General features: G+C 45.3%; 2 long non-coding RNA genes across 9 annotated transcripts in view; one reads left to right on the forward strand and one right to left on the reverse strand.

The window, feature by feature from the left end:
• The window catches only part of LOC123615799 (uncharacterized), a 212715-nt gene extending 187835 nt beyond the window's left edge, over window positions 1–24880 (forward strand). For all 6 annotated transcript variants that reach the window (XR_012511656.1, XR_012511654.1, XR_012511657.1 and 3 more), the window contains 3 exons: window positions 18550–19595; window positions 19805–19945; window positions 23236–24880. This is a non-coding gene — a long non-coding RNA (uncharacterized LOC123615799). The remainder of the gene's footprint in view (window positions 1–18549; window positions 19596–19804; window positions 19946–23235) is intronic.
• Window positions 18342–27576, reverse strand: part of LOC105066215 (uncharacterized) — a 442677-nt gene continuing 433442 nt past the window's right edge. For all 3 annotated transcript variants that reach the window (XR_012511653.1, XR_835025.3, XR_006723529.2), the window contains 3 exons: window positions 23534–23645; window positions 20874–21096; window positions 18342–18691 (listed from right to left, as the gene is read on the reverse strand). This is a non-coding gene — a long non-coding RNA (uncharacterized LOC105066215). The remainder of the gene's footprint in view (window positions 18692–20873; window positions 21097–23533; window positions 23646–27576) is intronic.

Below are 27576 nucleotides of genomic sequence, written 5' to 3' on the forward strand. Positions count from 1 at the left end.
GTGGGGCTGTGCTTGTAACACTGGACCGAAGGGCGATCCGTGTACAGTTTACTGTTGAAAACTGGTGGGGCACATTCAGGGAGCGTGAAGACGGTAAGAAGGATAGAAGGAAGGTGGAGAGGGTGTGGGAGCGAGGGAGAAAGGGAGAAAAAAAAGCTAATTTCAAAACAAAAAGACTTTGGAATTTACATGCCTTCTTTTCCAATTTATTGAAATATGACATTTTGAAGAAACAACTAAATTCACACATCAACTACTTACATGCAGAAGCCAAAACAAGAATCCTTGTCTTTCTCTCTGTCCCAAATCTACCCATCATAACAGTAAATATACAATAAACAAATACCAAGATACAATGTTATATGTGTTAAAAAGGAAAACAGAGTAGGGTAGTGGATATAAAATGATGTGACGTGCTATTTTAGATAGGGTGGTCAAGGAGTTCATTTGAGGACTGACGTGAGCTGATATCTGATGAAAAACATTCCAATCTAAGCAAAGAGCATGTGCAAAGGCCCTGAAGCCGGAGCATGACGGCTGTGTTCCAGAAACTGAAAGGAGGCCAGTGTGGCTGGAGGACTGCAAGGAAAGAGGGAGCTAGTAAAACAGACTAAAGAGACAGCCAGAGCCCAGAAAATTTAAGGCCTTGTAAATTATAATCTACATGTTTTATTTGACTGGAGAACAGAAGCAATGTTTTATATAGAGAAGTGATGCAATCTGACTTCCCTTTGAAGAGGATCAGAAGGGCTACTGTGGAGGAAAGCATATGTGTGTGTGTGTGTGTGTGTGTGTGTGTGTGTGTGTGTGTGTGTGTGTGTGTAAGGGGCTGTTGGGAAGAGTGGGAGCAGAATGGTCAAAGGTCAGGTGGTAGATTTCAGAGCAGGTAATTTCGACAGCCCAGGCAAGAGATATTGCACCAGGGTTTTGGCAAAAGGAGTAGTGAGCAGTCACAGGATTAGAGATGTATTTTAAATGTAAAGCTGACAAGAGCAACTGACGGTTCAGATGTGGAAGAGAAGGAAAAAGAGAGAAAAGATAATACTAAGGTGTTTGGTGTAAACGCTGGTTGAGTGATGGAGTCTTTTGCTGAGATGGAGAAGATTGGAGGGGATAGCGAGGACTCTCTTTTGTACATGGTTGGTTTGAGAAGCCTGTTCACTGTCTGCCTGCTGCCTAGGCCCCAGGTGGAGGAGCCTGGAGTTTCAGAGGGAGGAGGCTGGAGGAGGTGGCATGATCTGTGAGTCATCAGTGTGTGGATGGTATTTAGAGCCACAGTACTCTGTGGAAGCCAGCGTGGGCAGGAAGGTGAAGCTGTCCAAGACCAAGTCCTAAGGTGCCTCAGCACCCATGGAGGGAGAAGAACGGGGAGGACCCACCACGCACCTGAGAAGAAATGACCAGTGGGGTGAGACAAAAAATCAGAACGCGGGGCCCCAGAAGCCAAGGGAAACACTTACAACAGTGCCCGTGCGCATAAATGCTACAAAAAAACTGGCTGCTGTTACTAAGTCTCTTTTTGAAGACCTGTGACTCGCAAGTTCTGCCCTCAAAGAGGGCTGAGTTTCATGGCAGCTTTGACCAGCAGAATTGGGCAGGAGCTGTGTTAGAGTCCAAGATCAGACCGTAAGTGATGGAGAAGTGGATCAAGTTGAGAATTTAGAAGAAATACCATATTTGGCAATGTGAGGGTCACTGGTGACTTTGAGAAGAGAGGTTTTAGTGAAGGGAGACACAAGTCTAAATGGATTGTGCTCTCAAGAGAATAGCAGCGGGGAGAAAGGATGTGCCAAGTCCACTGTTGAGCAATTTGGCTTCAAAGAGGAGCAGAGAAATACGGTAGTAGCTTATTTCTGTCTTCAGAGGAGGATGTAAGACCAAGGGAAGGTTTGTTTTATTTTTGTAAGATATTTTTCTAGGATGATTTTGTGATGATGACAAGGAGCCAACAGAGAGTCTAAATCAATGATGTCGGAGACAATGGTAGAAATAAAGTCCCTAGATGGGTAAGAAGCTGTCAGACCCAGTGCCAAGCGGAGACTCTGGCCTTAGAGAGGAGCACAGATCATTCACACATTTGTAACAAGAAGCAACAGAGCAAATCTCCAGGTGCTGAGCAGGTAAGCTGACAGGTGTTTCGGGGGGAGGACAGGGAAGCCCAATTCTGACTGATTCCATGTTCTCAGTGAAATAGGTCATCAGATGAGCATGTGGAGGAAGAAGTAGCTATTGGAGGTTTGTAAAGAGAGAAGAGTGAGTGAACTATTTGATACAGGCAGTGTGGCTGCCCTGAGGGGTCCTGGGAGACGTGCGGTCAAGTTCAAGCCAGTCTGGTGCTTTTTCATTCATCCATTGTTTTGAATTTTTGTCCGTCTACATTGTTCGTGTTGTGTATGTTGTCTTTAATCAGATGTTTTTCTCTTCATGTAGGCAACTCAAATCTGCTCATTTTTCCTCTATAAATTCTAGAATGTGTTAATTCGTAAGAAGGCTCGACTTCCACCCGAAATTATTATTTTTTTAATCCTCCACTATTTCTTCTAATATTTTTGTAATAAATATTAGCACTTTATTTCATATGGATTTTTGTGTGTGCAAGTGTTTACTTCACTTTTCTCAAAGTGGATAATACGGTGCCCCAACATCATTTTTCAAAAATCCACACTTTTCTCTCCTAAATGTCCCATTGTTCACATACATGTGTCTATTTTTGGACTTCCACAGTTGTTTCATTTATCACGTCTGCTCCTGCATTATTACCACATTGCTTTCATTTCATAGAATATTTCTCAATATCTGATCAAAGAAGTCACCATTCAGATTTCATTCAAAAATTTCATGGCAAAACTTGGAAATTGTATCTTCCAGATGAAAATTACCTTCCAGATAAATCCAATTCAGTACAATAATTGTCTTGTCAAACATCATTTAAAACACTGAAGGGGTTTTATTGGCATTAAATTGAATTTATAGATTTATTTGGGGAGAAATAACATTTACAATCAGAGGACTTTTCATAGAGAAACATGTTATTCTCAATATTTCTTGGGGTCTTTTTCTTATGTCCTTCAGAACAGTCTTATAGCTATCTTCAGCGAGGAAACTGTGGCATCTTAGAGGCATTTTCTGGCTCTGACACCGTAAGACAAAAGTCATCTATTATCTTCCACACGGCACCTTGAGCAAATTAATCTCTTTGTGCCATCGTTTGCTTATCTGTTAGAAGAGGAATGTTGTGGGGAATAAATGAGTTAGTGCACGTGAAACACTTACAACAGGGCCTGGTGCTGCCATCATTAGACGCCTTTCAAGCCCCATAATTCAGAGCAGTCCTGACATCAAACCGCTGCCTTTCCACAAAGGAATATGTGCCTGGGCCGTGCACACAGCATTCCAATGTGTCTGAAAATGTAGTTTCCAGACTTTAAGCTTCTGTAATATAGGAGAGAGCTTGTGAGGGCAGGATGTACAGACAATTTCAAAGAAATGAGACCGGTTTCTCATATAATCATAAAAAATATGTTAAAATAAAAACATTCAGGAACTGCTCTGTAGTTGAGTATATGTGTTTGGTACTGTTTCTTTGTTTGTTTGTTTATTTTATTCTTTTAGGTTGTTAACATAATCTAAAAACCAGATAAGTTTTAAAATGTCTTAAACGCAGAGGGAGACTGCGGTAGATGAGTTCCCTGAGTGGCACGAATGTATCTACACAACCAATAAAGTGCATCCTTGAACCAGCCAGGCAACCACAAGACATGCATTCCATACTGAACAGCTTGAATTACACCTCATTATGTTATTTTTCATGTGCATTCAACACCGCTGCTTTTACAAGAACAGCAGAGGGACCAGCTAATCACCAGGAAGGGGAGGCCGCGCCAAAACGACCCCGGCTGGCTCCATCTCTTACCTCGTGGTTTCATTGCCAGAACCAACAGACCATTCGACTCTTCATCTGTTAAAATATATTTTTCTAGGATCTATTAAATGTTCTCAGTATCAGAAGCCCCTCAGAGAGGACTTGAACAAACGGATACACATATGTTACTCAAAAAGTCTTCCAATATAGTTTCCATCCCTACCCTCCTTTAAAAGCAGAATTTTAGGCAAAAAAAAATTTTAGAAACTTCTAGGCTGGCTTTAGGGAGCTGCCACTCACTCTTCCACAGCTGCCACCGACTGGGCAGGGAGTGAAAAGATGGCAAAAAAGAAAGCCCACCTCTATTTCCCTACGTTCTCTCTCTCTTTCTCTCTCCTTCCCTCCCTCGCCACTGAAATAAGGGAATATATCTAATCACAGAGCACGGTGGGCTCTCCTCCATCTCAGTGTGAGCATAACAGCTTAGCGGAGGTATTTCCCGGGTGTTTCAAACCACAGACCCTGAGAGCCCTGGGATCATTTCTGGAGGCGTGTTCTGACTTCCGAGAGTTCAACACACACTACGTAACTGAGCTAGTGCTGAAAACAGACAGCCTCGGTCTCGGGAGAGTAGCTTCAGAACATGGTAACTAGGGTACCGGGTCGCCACAAGGTACTTCTGAAAGTAAGCAGAACAGACAGAGGAGAAAATAGCCCATGCAATATTGATGCAGACTGCACTCAAGAAAGAAATGTGCTCGGATCGCAGCGTCTCTGTGACCTGCTGCCCTCATTCACACGCCCTTGGACTTTTGCACTCCAAATCCACCCAGTCTGTGGTTTCTGCCCCTCTCTGATGTGTCTATTTCTTAAAATTGTTGGGTTTGTCTTTTTTCAGAGGACAGAATCAACAAGGTAATTTGGAGGAAAAGTTGAGTCAGAAGGGGAGAAACTACTGGACCACAGTTGACCAGAGGCCTGGAGACGCCTGGAACCTCTTGGGAAGACATTCCTGCATCTGGGTTCGTCCAGGCCTCCAGGGGCTAGTTGCGCCCCTCTTTCCCCTGGCAGTGGGTCTCCCTCTACTCACGGGGAGGGTGGGCTTCGCAGATGCTCAGAGGTGAGGAAATAGGCCTCAAAAACCAAGGCTCTACACCTCCATCCTAACAGGAATCCAGAGCCCAGGCACAGCACGGGAACGTCTGGTACATTTCCCTTTATGCAAAATTAAACATATTTGTCAAAATGAAGAGTCAGCTAAACACCAAACTATGAATGATGGTTTAAAGAAAAAATACAGCAGAAAAGGCCCCAGACACCTTATACGACATCATGCAATAACGTCACAGTCCCCAAAAGCTCAAACCAGGAAACAACACTGCCCCAGGAAACTGGTGAGGCTCTGGAAAACAGTATTTGCCAAGAAAAAAAATATTCCTGTGAAATGGTTGTTCAGTGTATCATAGTATACGCCATTTTCTTTCGGCCTCTGTAATTGCCTTGTCATTTAGTTTCCACGAGAGCACTGCTCTGCAGATTTAACACCATTTCATGCAGCTGGAGAGTGATGATAAAGGTCAGTTTCCACTGCTGACTGTTGGCAGGTCCGACCAGGTCCTAAAAGGAACTCCTCCTATAGAGGCTGCAGTCCCGGAGCAGGGGAGCCATGGCCTGTTAAGGAGAGAAAGCGTGTCCTAAGACAGAGCTCACCTTTATGGAAATTAAGCTGGTTTGAGATTTACGTTTCCATGTAAATCTGGTCATAAAACGTAATCCACACAATGTTAAAGTTGACTTTCTAGTTTGCAAGAAACCACAACAAAAAAAAAAGCTATAATTGACCATCTCCCTCACTCACTGATGCCATTTATTGCTCTGTACCTTTCCTCTCAGTTAAGCTAATCAAGATGAACTTAGAAGCAACAGGGCAACAAGCAAGGCATTCAACACATGGCTGATTCACTGAAACAGGAGGAGATGCAGAGTAACCATGTGCACCAGGAAACACATTGAAGAAAGCAATACAGCTGGTCTGGTGTTTTTAGTTTACTTAACAAGAAAATGCACCCCCTAAAGTCAATGTCATCATATGGAAAATGTGGGTAAGCATAATGCAGTTGAAAATAAGAATCTATATGATGACAGATAAAGAAACAAGAGAAACGGAAAGGTTAGAAGGGAAATGGGAAAAGACCAAGAGACAGGGGGGAACAGGACGTGGGAACAGAGCAGAGAGAAGCACGGGAGGGGGAGGGAGGGGGCACGTGATAGTCTTCCCCGGCTTACCCCTTGCTCTCTGGAAGGGTACCGTTTTCATTCTTGAAGGGTCTCTTGGATGAGGTGAGTTTTTAAATGAAGGATTTGGAAAGAATGATGAGACCGGCTGTCAGAGCAGAAGCTCACTCTGGAGTTCTGGAGCAGCAGGGGAGAACGCCCACCTGCTAGAAAGACACAGAGGCTGGAGAAAGGAGCCGGAGCTTAGGCTGGAAGGAAGCAGTGGAAGAGGTGCCAGGGGCTGCGCCTGCGGTTAGTACGCAGCCGCCTGGGGAAGGCAGGGCCAACAAGAGCAGCGTCAGAACACAGTTCAGCCCCGAGCAGGAAAGATGCCATGAGGAATTTAAATCCAGTGAAAATAAAGACCATCAAAGCATGGAGAGGGTGAGGGTATTAAAACATTAAGGGCACCTTGCTTCTACCAGCAGCATTATATCGTCAAGATGCCTAACTTCCTTGCTCCAGATTCTAAAGACTTTGGGACCTGGGGGCCACTTGCAACCTTCATGTTTCCAGAAATAGCAGATGATAGAAAATTTCCCACCAGGAGCTCGACGTTTTTATCTTTCTGTCATCCTTCAGGAAAAAATAAAAATAACCAGAGCTGGTTTTATTGAGTGCTTCCTGTTTGGCAGGCACTGTTCTGAGCACTTCCTACGTGAATTCACGCTGTCTTTAGAATAGCTCTGTACTATTATTAGTCCTTTTTTTGGTTGAGGAAAATGAGGTACAGAAACACAGAGTAACTCTCCCAGAGTCGCACAGCCAGTAAGCCAGGAAGCCCGCATGCAAACCCAGGTCACCCGGCCCCAGAGTCCACGTTCATGACCAATGCTCGCTGCTGTCTCCCGAGATACCAGCACCTACCCTGAATATGATCTTGGAAGATTCCTCACTGCTTCCAAGGACCCCGTTGTCATGGGCAGACAGGACACGCAGGTGCAGACCGAGTTGTTTCTAGCTCTGCAAGGTGCACGACGTGGAGACAGGGGTGAGCATACTTGTAAGGAGGGGAATCGGGCTCATTCGCCTTCACATCTGGTTCATCGGTGAGGATGCTCACCTGCTCCTGGCTCTTCAGGAAATTGTCATTGTCATCTCATGTCACTTCCCAAATTGGAGCACCTACCAAGCTCTTCATAAATCCCATAAATCCCTATCAGATTTAATTTCTCAGATGATAAGACCATGTCTTACAGATGCCTAAGACAGCTCACCAAGGACCCGGTGTTTACATAACTCTTGTCTGTATCAGTTAGACATTAAACTTACCCGGATTTTCTTATTATTGCCATTTTTGTTTTCCTAAAGCCTGATACTGGGTTTCTGGATTTGTGAGTTTGTGGAATGTGCTCCTGTGAGTCTGTTCTTCTGTAAGTAGTACAATTCATTGCTGATTTACAAGGTCAGGTTCACCTGACAGTCGCGGCAGTAGAATGGGCCAGGGTTAGAAAGGCAGGGGCGAGGAAGGACCATAGGATTTGTGTTAACTGAAAAAGTATCTATAAATGCATATTCTAAATGAAGAAAGGGTATCTGAGCAAATCAGTTATAAAAGACTCTCATCGTTCACGAAAGGAAAAAGTGCTGGTGCTGACGGGAATGCATCTTCTTTTCACAACTTGGCGGCGGGCTCCTCCTTGGAGGCAGTGTTCACTGCTTACCAGCTTTTGCTCTTCTCTAGCTCTCAGTCCATCCTTGCCTTGGTCATTTTGGAACCCAACGTGGCATTGTCTTTCTTGGCTCCAATAAATCACACTGTTTGCTGCTTATCTTCTTTAACAAGGGTTCTGATCCTTTTATAAAAATGGACATGTGAGTGCAAAAGGCAGTCTAAGCCCCTGAAGATACCTTGGGTTGAAGAAAGAGAGGGACTTTCAAATGAGGTGATAAAAAATAAATTACACAACATTAAATTTACTAAGCAAGATAATAGAGTCGAGGTGCTGGGTGAGCAAGCTTCCACCTCATTCAGAGCTGAGCTGTGATGCGACCCAAATGCCAGTCCTGCTGTGCATAAGATGCATTCTTGAGATGACGTTTGTTATTGACATTAGTTATTCAGTTTGTATGACATTTTTCATGACTAACCTATTCTTTTCCAAAGCCTATAACTCAGTGGTAAAAATTTGTATCTTCCATTATTTTTAAAGGGCCACATTTGGCATACAAATTCTAGTGCTTAAAATGGAATTTTATTTCAAGAGAAAATTGGGCTGCATTCAAGTAAGGTTCTATTAAATATTACAGAAGCTTCCTAGCTGAACTGTTTAAGGATGAGAGAAACAGTTGATATCGTGGGCAATAATATTTTTATATCTGTGTGCACAATACAAACTGACTTGCAACCAAATGAAAATATTGATCTGGCAAGTCGGGAGCCCTCAGAAGATTCGATTCTTTTTCTAGATGCCCATAGAAGTTATTTCTGGGAATGAGAGATCTAGAATTAAACCTCAGTAGAACCTTCATGTTTCAAGGAGAGCCAGGGGACTTGCAAATGTGAACAGCCCACAAGTGACAGCGGGGATGAGGTAGAGCCCACCGCTCGGTTGGCACCAAAGATCTGAGGCCAGGAGCAGGAGTGCTCACGAGCTTCTGGTGGACACAGCCGTGTGTGATGCAGTCTCTCCCCTGCAAGCTGAGGTCCATGATGACATTCCTGCACTTCAGGTCATTGGTCTCAACATTTTAAAAGTCACGCCCCTTTTGTCACGATCAAAATGACCCTTGATAATCTTGTCATTTCCCCCACTCTAGTTTTTTCCACCCTGGTGCTCAAGGTCAAGTCATATTAAAATTGAAATATAATGGCCATCCTAATACTTGACTTCTCATTTATTTCCTCCTATTAATTAGTAATTAATTAATTAATAACTAGATATATTAGATCCTCCTCTACAAACAGGTTTAAATTGGAGAGGAAGGAGTTTGAGGGAAAATGCCTTTTACAGTGCCTGGTATGTAGCAGGATCTCAAAAATATTGGTTCTCTAGCTGGGTTGCTGGTGGTAAAGATGGAGAAAGGGCAACTGGTGCCTCCACCCTTACTGGATTCTGTACCTACTTGGCAATTTTTAGTCAGGCTGGGCTTAGCTAGGGGTCCCTGACAGTGATGGGGGAAATCCCACTGAGGTGATCATCCAAGAGAAGCTGAAGTTGTTAGCAACAAAGAGAAGAAAGGTTCTAGGGGGCAAGTAATTCATGGAATTATTGATTTTAATTTTTTTTTTGCATGAGGTTATTTCTTCTTCAGGGTGTTAGTATCCTGAGTCTACACATACCTTTTATTTATTTTGTATGCCATCTTTCCCAGGGTCCTTTCACAGGCAAGCTCTTTACAGGCGGAACTGAATCTTCTTTAAGGCATCAGGAGCCCCCAGTGGAGAGCTCCAAGCCTCTGGGCTGGTTTATCAGGATAAAGATCAGCCTTTATTCCACATTGTGCACCACCTTACTCCCTCTCCGCATTTTCAAGCAATGCCAAGGACACAATTACTTTTCTTCTGTTGCTTTATCACAGTTTCGATAGATAATGAACTGATTCAAGTTACACTTCACATTGGATAGAAAAGAAATACACATACTTTCTGGTCCATTTGCCCAGCAGTATTTTTTGGACGGAGGAGTGAATAACTAATAATACAAATTCTAAACAGAGCACAAAATGCTCCATTCAAAGCAATGTGCGTTGACCACACCATTAAGTCTTGAACTTCTTTAACCTGTCGATCTATGGGAGCTACAGGAAATCAATTACCTGTGAACTACAAGATAAATTTGCTTTGTTAGATATTTTTAATTTAAAAAATCTGGCCAATCTGGAGAGACTTCTACTGAAGGCAGGTAGTGCCTTTGGCCATGTTCTTTATTTCTGCACGTGGTCTAACTTAGACCACAGGCACGTAAGTGTAAATCTGTTAATAAATAGTTTGCATTCTTAAAAGCTTGCTACGTCCAAAAGCTTAAGACTGTCCATGTGCCTCTACTTCCTGTCAGCACAGCTCCTATTCCTTTTATTCATCGATAACTCCTTTAGAACTAGCAATTCTTAGCCAATGAAATCATTTTGTTTCTTCCTCAGAGGAATTTTGAGAGAGAAGAAAATTGGTCACAGGTGAATTGCCATCATCCCGTGGGCGTGCCCTGGGCCTGGTTCTGCACATCATGCTGGGCTGACCTCAGCCCCCAGCCACCCAGCAGGGATCTGCTTGACATACAAAAGATCACACTGGAAAAAGCTGACCCGTCCTAGACTCAGGAAGACAGGGTGGCTCAAATACTACATTATACTCCAGGTCTCACTGAAGGTCCCAGAAAAAACACCACGTGTCCAGCCTTCCACACACTGTCACACTGGCCCTATGGCCAAAGCCACCCCTGTCTTCCAGAGTAACCAGGAAGCAGCACTGGCACAGACTAAGGGACCGAGAGTGCCCTAGAGCATGAATGTCCCACCTGCTCCGGGGCGATGCTGACAACACACCCAGGAACTGCCAGGCTCACCCTTCAACTCCTCTCTTCACCCTTCATCCTTCATCCTCTCTCTCTATCCTTCAGCCACTCTTTCTCTACCACTCCTCATGTTCTCACACTGCAGAGAACCTTCCTGTCTCAGAGGAAGCCAAGCTTACTCACTCATTTATTCAACAGCATTTATTGAGCACCTCGTGTGTGTCAGGTTCAGTGAACAACTCAAAATTAGCTCCTTAGTGCAAGGAACGTGCTATTTAGCAAGGGCAGTTGACATGGAACCACTGACAAAACACTGACTTAAGACCTATATTAGAGGTTTGTTCAGTGTTCATGAAACACAGAAAGGAGTGAACAACTCTGCTTTGGAGGGAGATGAGGGACCAGAGAAGAACGAGAACAAAGAGGTATCAGAGCAGGCTTAAGAGGAAGGCGCATTTTATCTAGGCTTGCAAGGAAGCATAGGAGTTTACTAATAAATTAACTCACACGCTGAATGATGTTACTGTTTTCCTGGATGTCCCATAAAAGTCTCAAACTGAACTGACTACCCTGAACCATGCATGGGCCACACTCGACCTGCTCTCTGGATTGATTTCCTTGCATTTGGTTTCTGATATCATTAATCAACCACATCAGTCTTGAAACTGAGAGGCAGCCTTGATTTTTGTTTCTCCTTTACATCTCACCTCCCGAGAGTTCCAGGATGAATTCATTTTTCTCAAGAAATGTCGACTTCATCCATCCCCTCGTCTTCCTCTCCATAAGAAGTCCATGTCGACTTTCTCTTGGACTAGTTACCATAGACTCTTTACCACAAGTCCCTTCTTAGCAAGAAATGGGTAACACATCTTTTCAGCCTCCAGCTGTACTGAAGGCCCCTCTGTGTACACCGTGGATAAACCCTGCTGTGCCCCTGAGCATCCAGCCCTGAGCGTGCCGCTCCCTTAGTCCCTGTGTCCTGTTGCGGAGTATGTGCATGTATGCTTGCAGCCTGGAAATTCTTCCTTTTCGCTTTAATGCAGCCCCCTTGAGTGGCCTTTTCATGTAGAAACTCATATTCATCACTCTAATCCACTGCTGCCTCTGTAATTTTTCTGACCTCTCATCTTCAACAGAACACAGTGCAACAAATTATAAGGAGTTATTTGAACAAGCTGGACACAGTAGGATACAAGCAGAAAGTGACTTGATGTTTTTAGTCATTACTGCCTTTTCAACTGCACTTTTGAATGTTTTTTTTTTTTAACCTTTATTCCCATATGTAGTCTTGGAGCGATCCTACAGCTTTTACAGCGTTCTCAGGTACTAACAAATGGTGTGTGCTTGCGGAAACGAAAAGTGTAGACAAATCTACTATCAATAATTGATTCTGTCATTCAACAGAAAGCACAGGGGACTGGGGGCGGCAGGAGTGAGCTGGAGTCAAGTCCCCGTGTGACATGGCTCCTGTGGTTGTATCCTGGGGTCAAGGCCAATTGTGCCTGACCCCGGGCTGTCTCTTTCTTTTGTGGGGATGTGGTGTGGTCTTCAGAGAGCCACCCCACCCTTCCTCTGCCACCTGGGCCATCTCATCATCATTCCCCGAACAAGCTAATCATCTCCCAGCTGCCCATGGATGACCCTTCACCCCGCTTCTGGCCACCCACCCAGCAGGCTCTTTCTCTGATTGTCACCTCGCCCCACAGATGGTCAACTCGACAGAAGTTTTTCAAAGCTTAAATTTTGGAATAGTTTTAGATTTACAGAAAAGTTGCCAAAATAAGAGTCCCCACTTTGCTCCCATCGAGTGTCCCCTACCGCTAACCTCTTACTTCAGTGTGGCACATTTGGCACAGCCGGTGAACCAGGATTTGTACTCTATGATTAAGTGTGAAGTCTACGCTTTGTTCAGTTCCTTATTATTATTATTGTTATTGCCATTATTACTCTTACTATTTCCCTAATGTCCTCCAGGATCCCACATTATATTTGGTCGTCATGTCTCCTCAGGCTCCCCTTTAGCTGTGACGGGTTCTCAGGCTTTTCCTGGTTTTGATGAGTTTGGCAGTTTTGAGGAGCATTGGTCAGGCATCTCGGAGAACGTCCTTACTGGAGATTTGGCTGACGTGCTTCCTGTCTGTCCTGGAGCTGCGGAGGAAGACCGCACGCGTAAAGCGCCGTTCTCATCACAGCGTATCACGTGTGCGCGTGGCCTTCGTGACCTTCGCTCTTGATGCTGACCTTGGCCAAATGGCTGAGGCAGTGCGTGTTTGGCTTCTCCGCTGGACAGCTACTCTTTATGCACCCCCTTTCAGCACTATACTTTTTGTTGTTGTTCTTGTTTATTATATATTATTTATGTATTTATTTATTTATTCATTCATTCATTCATTCATTTATTTTTGTTTGGGGTGGGGAGGTAAGGGAGGTAATTAGGCTTATTTATTTACGCATTTAATTTACTTTCATGGGAATCGAGCGCAGGCCCTCGTGCACGCTGAGCACACGCTCTACCACTGAGCTGTACCCTCCCCGCAACACTGTAATTTTTGGAAGGGAGTTGCCATGGGCAGCCCACACGGAGGGAGTGGGGAGTTAGGCTGCACCACGTGGAAGACGCAGTAGCGACAGAAATTACATTTCACACACACTTAGCTTCCGCTTAGGTGACCTGTCACTTACTGTTCCCTGAACTTGGGGCCTCCGCCCCAAGGCCAAAGGATGAGTTGCATTTAGAGTCTGGTTACACTGTGGCGGCTCAGAGGTTCTGAAAGCGTGGCCCTGCACCTGCTGCACCGGCAGCACCTGAGAATTTGCTGGAAATGCAGAGTCTCAGCCCCCATCCCAAACCCGTTGAATCAGAGCCCCGGGGCCCAGCAGTCTGTTTGACCAGGTCCAGTACCGGAGTCTGATGCAGGCTGAGCGCACTGAAGTTAGCGGCCTCTGTGTGCTCTCCCCTGAACTTGACATTAAGCTCTTATAGGCCCATTAAGACCCTCCGCCAGCCCAGCACATGACTTGACACAGAGTAGGAGCTCAAAAGTGAGCTGCAGTTTTATTCCGTATCATTCTCCGCCACTGGAACTGCACTGTCTTCCTTGCTGTGGGCATTATTAGCTCCTTGCTGGTGTGGGGCCCTAGGCACTTCCCCATCTTTTATGAGATCCTGCAATTCTGCTCATACCTTTTATTAAAATCTCTTTAGTTAAAACTTTCTGAGCATGCCCTTTGGTTTCTGTCAGAACCCCGATGGACACAATGCCCTCAGAGTATTTAATTTTGGTCAAAGACCACAAATGGAATACTTTTTCCAAAGAAGAAAATTGCTAATGATTTACTTTCAGGCTTTGGTCATTTGACAGTGGAGAACCTCCCAGTACTATTCTAAGGGAATAGCTGAATTTATTTCCTGTGTTCCATGTGCCAGAACCGTCTCCAGTCCATTGTACATTATCCGTTTGATTCTCACAATGATAATTGTGAGGTTTTATTATTTCGATTTTACTGGAAATCAAAGAGCAGAACTGCTGTGACTTGCATCAGATTATAAAGCTAGAAAAAGTGGGAGCATCTGTTGACAAAACTAGTGTCCTTATTGTCCCTTTGCACAGGTGGCACTGCAGACACAACACAGGAGTGAGAGGCCAGTCAGGAGGCAGAGGGAGAAACCCTAGAGACACCTGGAATGCAGCCTCTGCTTCGTGGACCAGGGCAGAGAACTTCAGCAGAGGCCTGACATGCCACAGTGAAGGATGGGCTGAGGAGAGAGATTAGAAGTCAAGGTTAAAGGCATGAGTGTCACAAAAAGTGTGTGTGTGTAGGATTAGGCTATAAAGTCAGAAGGAGACTGGATAGTATTGATAGATGAAGAGAAAGGACAAAAATCGACCCCACCGCAATTCAGTTTCAACAGAAGAGGCAGTTAGGAGAGACAAATGCAAGGGTGGGACCAGTTAACGTCAGGCGAGTGAGTGAGAGTGAGCTGATTCAGCTGCTCTCCCTGCGGGGCCCCTCTCCCCGGCCCGTTACCCCAGCCAGAGGGGGGCAGTCACCATGCCACGACGGCGCATCCAGGGAAGGGACGACAGACAGGGGTTTGACCATTCTCACACTAACTAACGGTACCTCTCCTCCTGAGAACAAATGCCAGCCCCCAAAATGGGAAGAGTGGATCTCAACTCGAAGTCTACACTGAGCACGGCAAGACTCTGCCTTCCATGACTAGTATCCGTAAGAACCTGCCTTGAAAATCACCATTTAGTGAGTGGTTCACATAACCATAGTAAATAAATGCCTGTTGAATAGGCAAGAATGTGACTTGTAGCTAGATTGAAACATCACCTCCTCGAATGGTGACACTTCATCCCAACTCTGTGCTTTGTGCTGGGGAGGCTGTGGTCAGACAGCCCAGGGGGAGGTTATCACACTGCAGCAGGAGGGTCAGACAAGGTAGAAGTAAATTTTCAAACCAGAGCAGGTGCCGTAAAGGAAGTAAGACAGGACGGAGCACAGTATGGTAGACGGAGTCCTTGGAGGAAGAAACATTTCAGACTTAAAAGATTTAAAACACACACACACCCACCCATTCAAAATAGACAAGCAGAGTTTTTCAGGTGAAGAGTGCAATCGGGGCACAAGCCTCGACCTGGGAAGGCTCCTGGCACCTTCAAGTCTGCATGCGGAGCACAGAGTACAAGATGGGGAGGGCAGGAGGTGAGGCTGGAAAGAAGGGTCCGTTTGAGACCGCGCGTGCGCACTGGGAGAGCCCTTGGCCGGCCTCCCCGCACCAGGACTCTATGATTCCATCTGGCCTGAGGCTCCGAGGTGGATGCTCTTTCCCTCCTTCACTGGGAATCAGGTCCGGCTCCTGGCAGGCTGTCGGTGGCGCTCTCACTTGGCAGGTGCGGGCTCCCTTGACTTCATAAATGCGCAGCCTGTAGTCAAGAATTTCCAAATGTGATTAAAATGAAACTGCCATGGCAATCAGGCTTGGCGGCTTGTCTCTGGTGCTCAGAAGGAAGAGCGCCTCGCGGACCTGGCAGGGAGCTCAGTGACATGGTTTGGAATAGATTTAGGAAGGGCTGCCAGGTAGACAGGAGATTTCAACAACTGTGCAGCCAAATTAGTAACTAGAGGGACTGGGTACTGGGGACGCACCTTGGAAAACCTTCTGACCTCTCAGTAGTTGAAGTCATTGAGATAAATGAGATCCGAAAACAGGGCTTCATCTGAGAAAGAGCACACGCTTTGAGACTGACTCCAGATGACCTCAGTCCCCAGAGGCTGACCGAACCCTGTTCATTGAAATCAGGAAACGATAGCTTCTCAACAGCTTTTCTGGCCAGGTCAGCCCTTCAACAGTTCAAAGGAGGGAAGAATTGGCCCCAAATGTCCTAGATCAGCAGGGAAAATACATTTTCCTGAATTGCTTCAGTTTGGCTCCAAGGCCAGCAGACCAAATGTCTACAATTTCCTCTCTCTCTGGTTAGTGGTGCCATGGAAGAGATGGTTCCAGAACCATAAACACAGGTAATGCTTTAAGTAAACGGACTGTACCTGCTCATGAGAGTAATGACGGTCCACAGCCAAGGTGGCGGCAGCCCGCTTCCTCCGTGGCTGCTTTTAATTGAAACTGATGGAGCTGTGGAGCTGGCTGGGTTTTGCATAAATCATCATCGGTAACACACTTTCAAGGGTAATCACAACATTAATATACCAAGCAGGAAGTGAAATAATTAAAATTTAGCACATTGCGGTATTGAAGTTTCCAAAATTAATCTGAAGCACCTTTCCTCTGGTACAAATGAGCAATCACTTCCATCCATAGAAAGGGACGTTCAAAGAAATACGACATTGCCTAGACCATCAGCAACAAAAGAAATTCCACTCTTCTTCCTACATTGTAAATCATCCGTTTATATTTTAATTCCTTTTCCTTTCTTCTCTGGTAGTGCTAGGGCTTTTCTAAAAAATTTGTTTTATCTGCCTTTAAACTAAATATGTGTCATAAAGCCATGAAGAATAAAAATCCTATAAATCTGGGAGTGTTGGAGAGAAAAACTGTTCCTTTATGGTCCTGAGAAGACAATTCCAGCGCAGAGAGTGAACGTGGGTATGTATGATATCCTAGGTGACTAGGGTGATGAGCATCTCATTTCAATTCATCTGCATAGAAGGTAATACAATATACAGGCTGGATCCCATCGTGAGCCTCAGGGGTAAGATACTCAGTGGCTCTAAAGGGCTTACCTGTTCTGGTGGAGTAAGTACCTTTTATTCTTAGTGCTTTTAAAATACGATAAGCAAAACACTCCTTGTCGTAGTATGCAATCGCACATGCAGACAGCTTGAGAACGGCAGTATTCGTAGAAGACCACACCCTAGTGTTTCAAGACCAGGAGCACTTTGGCCTAGAAGCACAAAAACAGCAATCATGGTACTTCCCTTCACCCAGACATTGAGAAGGGGCTGCCTGCAATGAGCAAGACCCCTGGTACCCAGACAGCATCCCAGCTAAAAGCCAACCCTCCTTCGATTGTAAAACAAGTAAAGTCACTCTTTATGCCTCTTCACTCACATTGGTGTCATTTCTTTTCATCTTCAGAATTAGGGATCCCCGAGTGTCTGGAGAAAAACAGAGGTAATGAATCGCCCTTGTAAGAAAGACTTGAACAGGCAGTTTCATCTAGACTTTGTTGATGAGAACACACAAACAAGACTTTCCAATAGAAGAATTTCAGACGCTGGGGAAGGTGAATTAGTGGTGAGACGTGGGGTTGTGTCCTCAGTGCCTCTTCCATCACCGTGTTCAGATCAGGCTTCCACTCACTCTGCCTGTGCGTAAAGCCAATGCTTGGTGCTTATCGTCTGAAGCCGATCCTGCCACTTCCTATTAAAGAATCCTCTGGTGGGTTTGGTCACCCCAAGTGAAGGGTATGTGAGAATAGATGTAGAGAAAGGAGAGCTGTCAATTAAGTCAGGTTTCTGAGGGTCACCTGGCCAGTGAGAGCTCCCAGCAGACCAGAAACCAGAAAAACTACTTCGTTTGCAAAATAGTAAAAAACTTCACCATTTTATCCTGTGCCTTTTTGAAGGAAATTTCATTCTTGTATGTTCTAAGTGCACCTCTTCCTGTTAATACTGGGGAGCCCAGATGCAAACAAGTCCCACTGAAATTCCATTGACACAATAAGCACAAATTGGTGCCAGTGTCCTTGATCAAAACTTCAGTATCCTCAAATGTTCCTCTGTCTCAGCTGGCACATATCCAGAAGCTGTTGCTACTGTTAAATCTCCTGTCTCAACTTTCTGGGAATTTCAGCGGGGAGAAAAATTTAGTTAATATAGATGCCTTCGATTCACATCAAGTCAAAATACATTGAATGCAAAGTGAGAGGCAGAGAGGAAGGAGGGGGAGGGTGGAGGGATGGGGGTGGGGAGGAGAGGACAGGGGGAGCAAGGGACGGGGAGGAGACCAAATCACAGTGGAAGCTGCACTCAGCTTCTCTAGGCAACATTACCACAAACATCCTCCCCGTCATTCTCAGATGCTGCCCTGCAAGCCTGTGCTGACACCCCCAGTCACGCTGACTAACACACAGGAGAAGATACTGTATTTCTAAAACGTGCACATTTGGTGCCAATGTAGCCAACTCTCAGAGTGGTTTTAAAGAAGAGTCTAGTTACTTCCCCTCCAGGAAATGTGCCAAGTGTCCTCTTTATAAATGACTGTGATGCTACAGCAAGAGACATTTGCTTCCCAATTTTATTTTGGTTTTAATCCTGTTGAATTTTGATAACTTTGTCATCAAGCATAATTAAGAAAATAATGTAATTATAGAGTACATAGCCCAGGTGAAACTTAATTATTTGGACTCCCAGGAAATAAGCTCTAACAAGCAAAGGAGCGACTCGAAGGAAGAACAGGAAACCATGTGTGATCCTTCTCTGATTTTGCAGCGATGCCATCTGCACTGGGCTGAATCCAAGCAAGCAAACAGCCAGCCAGGAGGCTGAACGCAGGAGCAGTGGGTTGCAGGCTGAGAAACATCTGGTCCCTGGAGTCGCCAAGGCAATTCCAGAAAATGATGAGCCAGTGGACCTTCGGAGAACACATGAAAAAAAGAAAGTTTAATATTTTCTCCTGCCGGCTGACCTTCCCTACTGTGGCTCTCTCTCACAAGAGGATATAAGGCATAGCCTGTAATAAAATAGGTGCTATGGGCTGTTTGTGTCCCAGCAAAATTCGTGTGTTGGAATCTAATCCCCAGTGTAATGATATTTGAAGGTGGGGCCTTTGGTGATTAGGTTATAAGCGCAGAGCCTTCATGAATGGGGTTAGTGCTCTCATAAAAGAGACCCTAGAGAGACCCTGGCCTCTTCTCCCTTGAGAATGCGGCCACGTGAGGACCAGGAAGCAGGTGCTCATCAGACCCTCTGCCTGCCAGCACCTTGAACGTGGACCTTCCAGCCTCCAGGACTGAGAGAAGTAAAGGTCTGCTACTTCAGTCACCCGGCCTATGGTATTTGGTTACAACAACCCGAACAGACACCAGTAATTAGGGCCGGAAAGTTCTCCAGTAGACAGTGTGTTACTTGAGAACAGGAACTGGCACAACACGTGACACGGAGTTACCGTCCAGTTTAATAAATGAGCTGACCTGCTAATTCTGGACCAACCAGGGACAGGACTGGGGACTGACTCCCACCTAGAGTAGACCCAGAGATTACAGACAGCTCTGGGTCTTCCCTTCCTCCAAGCCAGGGAATTTTAGCAGCTGATTCAGAGACCGAGTCCCAAAGTAGGTGGCTGGACAGGGATGGGAAGTGTGGGATCGCAGTCTGTGTTTTGCCATCAGATAAAATTAACAGTCGTGCCAGCAGGTCAAGGAGTAATTCACTCCCATTTGTGCCGACAGCAGAGGTACAGGGAATACGGAAAAAGAGCAAGCAAAGCACCCGGCATCTTTGGAGCAGTCGCTGAAGGCTCCTCGTGTGGGATGCAGGTGAGTTCTTCTTTGGGTTTTGATCTTAGTTTCACCTCAAAAGGAAAATGCCTTTTTATTCGGCTTGTTTGCCATTTTAAAAGTCATTTTGTAAATATTTTATAATATTTAAGACAGTATATAATGAGGTCTCTATGCCTCTTGCAGCAGAAAATAATTAGTAATAGTTGGCAGTTAATGGCAATTTTCATCATTAAATCTCTTTGTAGACATTAATTAAGGAGAAGATACTTCATCTTTTTTAAAGTTGCTGTTAGGCTCCTGTCACTGCATTTCGTGAATAGCAGTTGCAACAAGAGGTGAAATCTGTAGAATCCAAAATACGAATCTGCCAAAGGTTGGCCTGACAGGTAAAAATAAGCCTTTGTGTGTTTTCTGTTATACTTTGTCCCTTTGAATATGTTTGTAAGTAACTTTCATTCATGGATCTATCTTAAATTCAGTTTTTTCTTTGGTTACAACTACTGTGATGTCATATTCAAAAGCAAGTATTTTATCAAGTATTTTGAATTATTCAAAAGTAAAACCTTCATGAACAAAGGCACCGAAAGGGCTCAAGTGTGTGGAGAAACCTTTCAGCTGGCAAAGTCAGAGCAGCCCGCTGCTTCCCTTCCCTGGAAAGCAGAGGTTCATTTGGCGAGAGAGGGGGTCCTGTCAGACTTCCTTGCTCCTCCTCCTACAGGGACAGGTGTGTTCGCCTCCAGCCAAACCTGCAGCCTTGTTCCAGGGGTCCTCTTCTTCCGGAAATCTTTCTCTCTCCATTTGTTTCTCATGTCCGGAATTTTTAAGATTAGCCTTTTATTCCATAATTTGAGACAATAAATGTTGCCTCCTGCTTCTCATATAAAACAGTGGCCTGGAGGCCAGGCTCCTCCACATTTTTCATTTCCATCCTCACCTGTGTTTTTCCTCCTTCGCTCCTGTCTCGGAGACTAGCTCCTGTCTCACCCAAGCTCACTCCTCCAGGAACACAGAGGTTTCCCTCTAATGCCTCCAGCAATGCGCTTCTTCTTCAAGTTGGTCATTAACATCTATCTCCCTGCTGGCTCCTTGCAAGAATCCTTTCAATGTAAACCGTATCTGTTGTCTGCATCCCCACTAGGCACCGTCCTCACGCTGGGCTTCCCACAAGACAAGCCTTCCGCACGGGTAGCCTACATCTGTGTCTCCATTCCCTCTCCTCCCATTCGTTCTTGAAATAATATCAACTGCTTTGTGCTCCCACAACTCTGCATGCTGAGACCTTGCCATCTGTGAGGGAAACCAGCGATCACGTACCTGCCAGCTCCAAGAGGTGCCTTCCACCGAGCATCCCCTGCCTAGACGCTTTCAGTGTCTTTCTCTCCTGGTTCTCCACATACATGCTTAATCCTCCTTTTCAGTCTTCTGCAGGGTCTCAACTCCCTGAATGGTACTGTTTCCAAGGATTCTGCCCTGTGAGTTCTAATCGCTGTCCTCACCCTCTCCGAGGAACTCCACAAATCCCAGGCTGCAACTGCACCTGCAGACACAGGACGAACATGGTCTACCCCATTCTGCTGTTTTCCAGCACCCTGTTTCCTCTGCCCGGGGTGTCGTTCATTCTTGGTCCGGACTCCTCATCAGTTTTTAAGACCCAGTTCAAGGAGAATTCTCAAATGCCCTTTCTTCTCGCCAGCCCAATCTCCCCCAACCCTGACGGAATCAGTTGTTCCCTCCCTGAGCACTCCCAGGGTACCTGACATGTATTTGTGGATGTGTGAATAAAAGAGTGTGTGTGTGTGTGTGTATGTGTGTGTGTGTGTGTGTGAGTGTGAGTGTGTTAGTATGTCGCTACCTCAAGATTTGTCACGGAAAGGGATTTCCAACTTTATTATCTTTGAATTCTCAGCACATGGAATAGTTGCGGTAAGTCAGACCAAGATGACTGTTTTATATCAGAGGACAGGAGAGAATAATAATGTGGATTTGGCTCAAGGTTACTTTTTCTTTGTTTTACTCCCAAAGCAGCTAATGAACAATGCAAAGGCTATAAATCAGACAAGGATGCTGGGAGTGAATGTAGCTCCCCATTGCTTCTCTTGGTCTCACAGAGATGGGCCCAGTTTTTGGTGGTGTTGGCAGACCACACAAAGTGAGACATCTGCCATGTCAGAGAAGCTGAGAACTGTGAATTGTTCTTTTTTTTAATGTCCACAGCCATGGCAGCACCCAGAAATATCTTTCTACACTAAGATGAAAGTAACTTTGCCTCTCAACTAACATTCAGCTTAATAGCCAGGATCTTTACCTCCAAATGCTGGCAGTGCCCGCACTAGGTCAGACTCCCTTTATCTGTACTTGTACCGTAGGGCCGAGGAGTTTTTACTTGTGTCTGTTTGTCAGTTTTTCATGGTCAGGAAAGGCCAGGCCTATATGATTTTCATCAATATTGAATGACGAGTTAGCAAATAAGTAAACGACCACCTGGTTGAAGTAACACATTGTGCGATCCACTGCCCCGCCTCCCATGGACAGTGGGGGAGACTCAGACACACTGGTGTGACTCGTGAGAGCTTCTCATCAGGCATTGCCTGAAAGGAGCAGCGATCTGAGATCACCCAGGGACCCGAGTCCAAGAAGACTGATGGAGTTTGAGGAATGGTGTTTACTTTTTGCCTCTCTCACTGTGATTCTGGTGTTACATTCTATTTTCAGGCTGTAGTCATGTGAATAATAACTTATAATTCCATTAAGAAACCCCCTTGCAAAGGATTTAAGAATAGAAGGGATGAATGTTTGTCTGTCTGTCTGTCTGTCTGTAAGTTCATTCAGAGAAACTCAATATCCATTCTGTATACATTGAACTTTGTCTCCTAGCAATTCTATTTTCTATAGTGTCACTTTTGCATACAGAATAGCTGCAGAGCTACCGATAACTTCAGCAAGGATTTAATAGCAACATGGCCGAGTGTCTCTAGAGATGCAGCAGAAATACAGTTATCTAAATAGCAAATGCTTACGAAGAGACTTCTAAGTGCCGAGGACTGTGGAAGAATGGTCTTTAGATTCCAGGGACCCACAAATGTGTTGATAAGGTAAAATACATGCACGTAAAACATTAAGGGAGAGTATATTTAATCACATTGTGAATTATGTGATTCGGATGAACTGCTACAGAATAAGAATGATGTGTGAGCCCACCCTTGACCAGCACATTACTGAAGGAGCAGCAGACAGTTCTGGGTTTAAATTCTGCCTCTGCCAGCTAACTTTAACCTTAGGCACGGCTTGTCTCTATCAGCCTGAGATTCCTAAACTGTAGGGGCAATTTATGTAGTCCATTGATTTGACACTTCTGCACCCTCCAGAGTTTTCTCCCATGCAGTGCTGGCCTCAGTCAGAGTATGTGAGTTAATACGAATACATGAGCAGATAATTTGCTTATGATGATTATGACCAGATCAGAGAAAGATGCACATCATCTCTTCCCAAGAGGTGCCTGTACACACAGGTGTGGTCCAACTCCCGGAGGCAAAACCCAAAGTCACCGTCTTCAAGATCTGCTGCTTGTCTGTCATCCAAAGTCCTCCCAAACCTGTCCCTCAGCCTTCTCCCAGTTTTGGAGCAAATGCGGCTACCCATTATTCCCCTCTGATTACTTTTTATTTTTTACTTGCAGGTTTAAAGTGATGACCAGGATGTGGAGCTAATCGTGGGAAGACAGGGGAAGTGTTTCCTGGAGGAAGGAAGTCAAAGCTCGGAGGCAGAAACGAGTGGGACATGGTCAAGGGAGATAAAGCAGGCCATTATATCTGAGACGCGGAGAGTGAGGGAGGCAGTGACGGCAAGTGGAGGGATGAGAGGCAGGCGGCGATCAGATCTGCAGACAAGTTAGGAAATTTCCTCTAGGAGCAATACAAAGCCATGGGAGGTTTAAGCAGTGGGGCGACATGATTAGAGTCACAATTCATTCTTACCTTTGGATCTTTCGACGGGAGCAAGAATGGAAGCCTGGAACCAGTGGGGGAACTATTTCCACACTCTCAGCAGGAGGGGATGATATTTAGCCCGAGGTCACGGCAATGGACTCTGAACAGAATGGAAAAACTCAACACATATTTAAAATACATTTCCAACAAGTGTGACACATGTAAGGAATGGAGAGGCCAGCATCGCTGGGAGATGAGGCAGGGGAAGAGGGATGGGAGGCTGAGGTCTGAGAAGGAAGCAGGGATCCTATGAAAACACCAAGCTGGGAAACTTGCTGTCACATTTGGCAGAATCTGCTGTCAAATGAGATGTGGAGACAAAAAGAAAGAGATGAGCCAGAGATGACATAGTTCCAAGTCCGTGGCCAGAGCAGCTTGGTAGCTGCTGGTACCTCTTACTGAGAAATGGAATAGACTTGGGGAGGTGGAATCTAGAGTTCTGTTTCAGATGTGATATGACAATAGTGCCTGCTTTGTATGATTGTTGGACCAACTCAGTGGCTGAATGCATATAAAGCACTCTACCCATGAACCTTGTACATGTTAAGAACTCAAAAAGCATTGATTGTTACTTTCATTGTCAACATTACTATTCATAAAGCTATCTTCATCAACTAAAAAGCTTACAAAAAGGGAGCCTCGTTTTTTCACTGCCTCACTGTCCTGTCACTTACGGACCCCAGTGGTGCAGGATGCATTGTGTAGAAAGTGCTGGTTGGCTTCTCTCCATTCTGCGCAAGCAATCGATTATTTTGTGAACGGAAAGGAAGTGGAGCAGAGGTAAATGAAATGTACAAAGTTCTTCTGCATCTGGTTTTTTTTTTTTTTTCATGAGGATTACGGTTTGTTCACAGATGGATTACATTCTTTCCGTCATTAGTTAAGCCCATTTTAGTGAAAATTCTATTCAGGAAAATACCTGAGGAAGGCAGATCAATTTGCCTATGCAAGCAGCTTTAATTCATACAAAATCAGAGTCTCTATTGGAAAGGAACTAGAGGTGGAAGAAAAGGACTGGGACTTGCCCACCTCTCTCTGCATCTGCCCCCCCACCTGCCCCTCCCCCACCCAGTTGATAAACAGTCACCCTCTGGACACATCCATATGCCAGGAAAGGAGCAGCAACATAGAAAATAATTGCCACACACGACACATAATTTTCACTTGCCCTCAGGACATAAAATGCAGCAGGACACCTTCTGTGAGTTGGCCGAGGGGAAGCAATTATTTAGATCCACACTCTATATCAACATCCCTGAAGCAGAAAGCAAAATGAATAAACAGTGAACGGGTATCACTTCCAGACAACGTGCTTCTGAAAATAAAAGCTGAAAAGGACAAACATCTGTCTTGAATGTGGTCCTGGATTTGCCGGGCGGTGGGTAGACCAATGTGGGTGTAGCTGGCCATTCTAACCAAGAGCCTGGAAGGAAGGATACACTGTGAGAGGCGGGAGGCAGGGCGGGGATGGGGGGGGGGATGCTGCTGCAACGTTCTTCATGCTGGTGGCTCCTCAGAATGCCTGGCAGCCAAGCGCGGCATCTCAGCTGCTCCCCTGGGTAGAGGTCGGTCCGCAGGGGCGGCCAGGCGGATTTTTCAGGCTGATTCTGATTCATCTAAAATCTTGGGTCTCCATGTGGTTCACACTGGCTGATCTTCGTCTGCCCTGCGAGAAGCTGATTTATCATTTTTTAATTGACAAGAAAACTCTGAATCCAGTTGAAGCCAAATGTAAGAAGGGCTGGGAGTCCTTGCAAGTGCTGCTAGGGGACAGGTCTGCTCCGCACAAGGTGACCTGGCTCTCAAGGAGGCACAGAGGAGGAGGGACTATGAGGGGACGTTCGCCGCTTTTTGTGATTGTGCCTCATCCCCACATCACCTGTACATCATGTACAGTGACATTCTCTCTGGTAATTACGCATTTTCTTCCTGCAGCAGAGAAATGTTTTATGGAAGGCACAGGATTGTGAGCCCACGAGGCGGTGCTTTTCAGGAAGCTTAAACCAGGACCCCCAGAGTCCAAATTTGCTTCCTAAAGTCATGTGTTTTTCTTCTTCAGAGGATAATGCATATCCCTAATATAAGATCGTATGAGTCAAATCTTAAAAGCTCCAGAGCACAAGTCCTGAGCATTAAAAACTGAGGTGTCAAAGTAGCCATCAGCAAAAATAATAATAATAATTATAGGCTGCCATCCATCCACCATGCTCTGCACATCTCACTTCTGGGCAACAGGACCTTAAGGGGGCTGAGATTTGCATATTTAATATATCTGATCTGAATATGCACATGAGGACAGACTCCGAGATGTAGGATCGGGTACACTGAGACAGGAGGAGCACAAACAAAGTATATTAAGAAATCATTGTTCCTCTATTTTTTTTTAATTAGAAAAAAAGTTATTCATATTAAAGTGTTAACCTGTGTCGAGCTGTTTCTCAGGGCACTATCTATGCCAATCCTAATCATCACCCTACCAATCCTGTGTGACCACATCTCCAGATGCCTGCCTATACAATGTTCGACTGAGAGGAATGCATCACGTATGCGTCAGTGTCCTGAACAGAAGGTTTATTTAAGGCTGCAAATAGTTTTATGCTCATTCGATCACTTTTAAGAAAGGTAAGAAACAGACCAACTAGGCCTCCTGCCCCCGAGCCTCCTGCCATGGTCCCTCCCAAAGATCTGTGAACACAGCTCTCCTTTTGAGTTCCAAAATTTTATCCCTGGATCCTCCTTTTTCAGCAAGATGGAATCCGTCACAGCAAATGGCACCAGGAATCAAACAACAGTGACATCTCTCTGGCCAGTGAGGGTCGCTCGTCAGGCTGCGTGGAAGCGAGTCACACAACTCAGAATCTCCTGGAGAATTTAATGTTGCGATTTTCTCAAAGATCTTTTAGTCCACAGGGCCAGTGTCAGGGTAAACAGAGGCAAAGGATGCGTCCCCTATGTGAATATTTATACCCTCCTGGGCTCTGCTCATTGTAAACTATGGCCCAGTGAGAGTCCCCTCCTAACCCACTGGGGGGAATAGGGAGGCGGGACCTTGCTTCCCTGCCCCGATACAGGTCCACCAGCTCTGTCTCCCAGGGGTGCAGGGCGACAGGGAGTTGCCGTGTTGTTTTATAAGCAAAGTCACATGTCTTTGCTCTGTCGTCTGTAGTAACCCCAAAGATCCTGTCAAATGCACTTGGCAGAAGAGCAAACCAGAGCTGACATGCTGTTCCAGAACCAGAGAGACTCTGACAGATTCCTCCAGTCCATCTGTCTGCTTTTAGGATGTCACCTGCCTTGCTTTCTTAAAACAGGAAGAGCCGTTGCAATATATGGCTGGTGGCTTTTAATCCACATACTCACTGTCTCCACTGGGAAGAACTCACACAGTCCTGCTCTGAGACACTGAAGGTGACCAATATTAACGCTGGTTTCAACTGGATGATTCCTGTGAATCCTTTCCTTTCTGGGATGGATTTGTACCATGCCACCAACATGCTGAGTAAATGGTTTCAGAGGATAACATGGAATCAGTTCCTGGACATTTGTTTTGGGTGTTGTAAGAGAAACTAAAGAGAACTGTGTACTGAACTGAGTGGCTCTGACCTTCTCCACCTCGAATTGAGGGAATTTCTTGGCTTAAATCATCTGACATCAGCAAACTGGGGAGTTAATGAAACTGGTTGAGATCCTGGCTCTAAATGACTGAACTAAAGTGTCACTTTCCAAAGCGAATGTTTCAAATCCATATGGCTTTTGTGGCTGTTCATGTCTCTGCTGAACGTTAGCGTTAAAACAGGGTCACATTTGCAGACCAATAGGGGGCAGATGGGAGCCCGCTGCCAAGGGAGAGACTCAACCTGTTTGCCAGTTGGAGCGGCCAGAGAAGGCAAACGGCCCTAATGGAGATTCCTTCTATTCCAGGCAAGCTGACAGACCACGCCAGCAAGGGGCCACCACGCTTCACTTCATTTGCACAGATCAGCGGGGTAAACCTGAAAGTCTGTCAGGACAGGGACTGGACTCTCACAGAA

The sequence above is a fragment of the Camelus bactrianus genome, chromosome 14 (genome assembly GCF_048773025.1).
Source record: "Camelus bactrianus isolate YW-2024 breed Bactrian camel chromosome 14, ASM4877302v1, whole genome shotgun sequence".
NCBI lineage: Eukaryota > Metazoa > Chordata > Mammalia > Artiodactyla > Camelidae > Camelus > Camelus bactrianus.